General features: G+C 35.8%; 1 non-coding gene across 1 annotated transcript; it reads right to left on the reverse strand.

Annotated features, from left to right (window-relative positions):
* Positions 1 to 2,117: 2,117 nt before the first annotated feature.
* Positions 2,118 to 2,190, reverse strand: TRNAW-CCA (transfer RNA tryptophan (anticodon CCA)). Its single transcript has one exon. It is a non-coding gene; the product is annotated as a tRNA-Trp (tRNA).
* Between the last annotated feature and the right edge of the window lie 2,152 nt (positions 2,191 to 4,342).

Consider the following 4,342-nt stretch of genomic DNA (forward strand, 5'->3'; position numbering starts at 1 on the left):
TTTTTGTATCCATTCAGCCAGTCTGTGTGTTTTGGTTGGAGCATTTAATCCATTTACATTTAAGTTAGTCATTGATATGTATGTTCCTATTACCACTTTCTTAATTGTTTTGGGTTTTTTATTGTAGGTCCTTTCCTTCTCTTGTATTTCCCGTCTAGAGAAGTTCCTTTAACATTTGTTGTAAAGCTGGTTTGGTGGTGCTGAATTCTCTTAGCTTGTGCTTATCTCTAAAAATTTTAGTTTCTACGTCGAGTCTGAATGAGATCCTTGCTGGGTAGAGTAATGTTGGTTGTAGGTTTTTCCCTTTCATCACTTTAAATATGTCCTGTCACTCCCTTCTGGCTTGCAGAGTTTCTGCTGAAAGATCAGCTGTTAACCTTATGGGGATTCCCTTGTTCAATGGGTCATATTTCTAATAAAACTCATAGAAAAAATATTTCCCTAATAAAGAATGAATACTTCTCCCCTATTGAATAAGTACTTTGTAGAGAATTATTGTATAGAAATGCAGAAATAAGTTACTTTATTTAAATAACATGTGGTAACCCACTTCCCCATCTATGTTTTTTTTTAATGCTTATATAACTTAATTCACAGGATATTTTAAAGTATTAAATACCACCTAGCCTGGCAAACATCAAGTGCTCTGTATAACAGATTGTAAACTGGAAGTAACTGAATGGATATGGTACACAGAATATCACCACCCAAAGATGTTCATGTCCTAATCCTGGGAACCCGTGAATATGCAATCTTACATGGTAAAAGGGCTTTGCAGATGTGATTAAGGTTAAGAATTTGAGATGGGAACATCATCCTGGATTATCTGTGTTGGCCCAACCTAATAATGTGAGTCCTTAATCTGGAGACCCTTTCCCACCTAGGATCAGAGAGACATGTTATTATAGAAAGACAGGTCAGAGACATGTGACTTTACTGGATTTGAAGATGGCGGAGGGGGTCACAAGCTAAGAATTATTCTTCATGACCTATTTGGTTACCCTAAAGTATCGTTTGGACTGGAAGGAAATAATACTTTAATTCTGATCTTCATTTACTGGTGCAAAGAGGTAATAATTTGGCTCTCTTGCAATTTCCAAAAACTTCCAAGTTTTTTAAGTGTCTTTAGGAATTTACGGTATTAAACATATTTTATGTATTTAATTTCATTGAAGATATGAATCTTTTAAAAATTTCTAACTATTTCTGCAATTGGCCATTGTGAACCCCTTCAGTTTGGCTCCTTAATTTTTGTCAGTAAATCCAATAGTCTTTCATAGCTTTCCTGCTTTCTGATATGGCCATATGTCCTAGATTTATCTTGACTATTCCCTGCTGTATACCTGGAATCAGCCATTCCTCCAGACAGATATGGTATTTTTTTTAGTAGTAAATACTCTGGTGTTGTATCTAAAAGGACATTGACACACAGATGGTCATCTAGGTTTTCTCCTATGTCATGTACTAGGAGTTTCATAGTTTTTTGTTTTACATAGGTGTATAATCCATTTTGAGTTAATTTTGTGAAAAGTATAAGGCATGTGTCTAGACTCACTTTTTTGGCATGTGGATTTGAAATTGTTCCAGCACCATTTGCTAAAAGATCTTTGATCCACTGTATTGACTTTGCTCCTATATCAAAGATCAGTTGACTATATTAATGTCAGTCCATTTCTGCGTTCTCTACTCTGTTCCATTGAGCAATTTATCTATTATTTCTCTAATACCACACTGTCTTGATTGCTGCAGCTTTACAGTAAGCCTTGTAGTTGGGTAGTATCAGTCCTCTGACTTTGTTCTTCCTCCTTCAATATTGAGTTGTCTATCTTGGATTTTTTGCCTTTCTGTATATATTTTAGAGTAAGATTGTTGATATCCACAAAATAACTCACTGAAACTTTTATTGGAACTGCACTGAATGTAAATATCAAATTGCAAAGAACTGACATCTTGACAACACTGAGTCTTCCTATCTATAAACATGGATTTATTTAATTGTTCTTTGATACCAGAATTTTGTATTTTCCTCATATAGATCTTGTACCTATATTTTTTAAGTTTTCCTCAGGTTATTTTTTTATTTTTTAGGCCACACCCTACAGCATGTGGGATCTTAGTTCCCTGACCAGGGATTGAACCCATGCCCCCTGCATTTGGAGTACAGAGTCTTAACCACTGGACCACCAGGGAAGTCCCATACATGGATTTTTCATATTTATACCAAAATGTATTTCATTTTGAGGGTACTAATTTAAATGGTAATTTATTTTTAATTTCAAATTCAACTTGTAAATTGCTGGTATATAGGAAAGCAAATTACTTTTGTATATTAACCTTGTATCCTGCAACCTTGCAATTATCGCTTATTAGTTCCAGGAGTGTTTTTTGTTGAGTCTTTCGGTTTTTCTATGTAGATAATCATGTAACCTGTGAACAATTTTGTTTCTTCCATTCTGATCTGTGTACCTTTTACTTCCTTCTTGTCTTACTGCATTACCTAAGACTTAGAGTCTGATGTTAAAAAGCAGCAGTGAGAGAGGTCATCCTTGCCTTGCTCTTGCTCTTAGCAGGAAATCTTTCAGTTTCTCATCATTAAATTTGATATTAGCTGTAGGTTTTTTGTAGATATTCTTTATCAAGTCAAGGAACTTCCTCTCTATTCCTAGTTTGCTGAGAGTTTTATCATGAATGGGTGTTAGATTTTGTGAAACGAATTTTCATCTATTAATATCATCATGTGTTCCTTCTTCATTAGCCTGTTGATGTGGTGGATTACTTTAAATGTTTTGCAAATGTTGAACTAGCCTTTCATACCTGGGATAAATGCCACTTGGAGATAGTGTATAATTCTTCTTATAACTCTGTTGGATTCAAGTTGCTAATATTTTGTTGAGGATTTTTCCATCTATGTTCATAAGCAATATTGGTCTGTAATTTTCTTTTCTTGTAATATCTTTGTCTGGCTTTAGTATCAAGGTAATGCTGGCTTCCCAGAATGAGTTAGGCAGTATTTCCTTCTCTTCATTTTCTTGGAAAAGTTTCTGAGGAGAAGTTGGATTCATTCTTATATTTGCTCCTCTATAGGTAAGAGGTCTGTCCCCCTGGTTTCTTTCATGATTTGTATTCATCTTTGATTTTCTGAAGTTTGAAAATGATATGACTAGGTGTAATTTTGCTGGCATTTATCCTGTTTGTTGATGATTGAACTTCCTCACCTGGGTTTGGTGTCTGACATCAAGTTGGGGAGATTCTTAGTCATTATTGCTTCACATATTGCTTCCTTTCCTTTCTCTTTTTCTCCTTTTAGTATTTGCATTACAAGTATGCTACACCTTTTATAGTTATACACAGTTCTTGGATATTGCTCTGTTTTTTTCCCCAGTCTTTTTTCTCTTCACTTTTCAGTTTTGGAAGTTTCTTCCATATCCTCAAGCCTCAAGCTCAAAGATTCCTTCCTCATCTGTGTTCAGTCTACTAATAAGTCCATCAAAAGCATTTTTAAGTGCTAGCACCTTTTTTGGATTCTTTATTAGAATCTCCATCTCTCTTTTTATATTACCCATCTGTTCTTGCAAGTTGTTTACTTTTCCATTAAAGTCCTTGGCATATTAATCATAGGTTTTTTTTTTTTTTTTAAGTCCTGGCCTGATAATTCCAACATTCCTGCCATTTCTGTCTCTGGTTCTGATGCTTGTTCAGTCTCCTCAAACTGTGTATTATTTTGCCTTTTAGTAAGCCTTGTACTTTTTTGGTGAAATGTGAACATGATACAACGAATGAAAGGAACTGTGGTATGTGGGCCTTTAGTAATGTAGTGTTAAGATGTCATGAAAGAGCTATTCTATACTTTTATAATTCTCAGTCTTTCAGTGAGCCCCTGCACTGTGAACTTCACCAGTACATCTTAGTTTTATCTCCCTACTCCACCTTAGGTGGGACTGGATGGACAGAAGGGGCTGGAGTTTGGTATTTCCTTTTCCCCACAAAGACTGAGATAATATCTCAGCAGGTTAGGCTCCTGAGGGCAGGTTTTGTTAAGAATAACAAAATGCCCTGGAATCTTTCAAAATGGTTAGTTTTCCCTTCCTCCTACCAGAAGCACAGGGGGATTTTTCTCTGATATTCACTGTGAGGATCTGGTAGTGCTCCTACAGGTAAAACTCACAAAACCTTGAGAGCCCTCAAGACTGAGCCCCACTGGAGTTTTTAACTCTCAGATTTGTCCACACTGAGTCTCCAGTAATTTGTTAATTGCAGTTTAGGTTTTCCTACCACAGCACTGGTTCCAGTGGAGGTTTCTCCTCATGGGTTTCTACCCTGGTAAACTCCTATTCTCTATATC

The sequence above is a fragment of the Mesoplodon densirostris genome, chromosome X, assembly GCF_025265405.1.
Source record: "Mesoplodon densirostris isolate mMesDen1 chromosome X, mMesDen1 primary haplotype, whole genome shotgun sequence".
In the NCBI taxonomy this organism is placed as follows: Eukaryota; Metazoa; Chordata; class Mammalia; order Artiodactyla; family Ziphiidae; genus Mesoplodon; species Mesoplodon densirostris.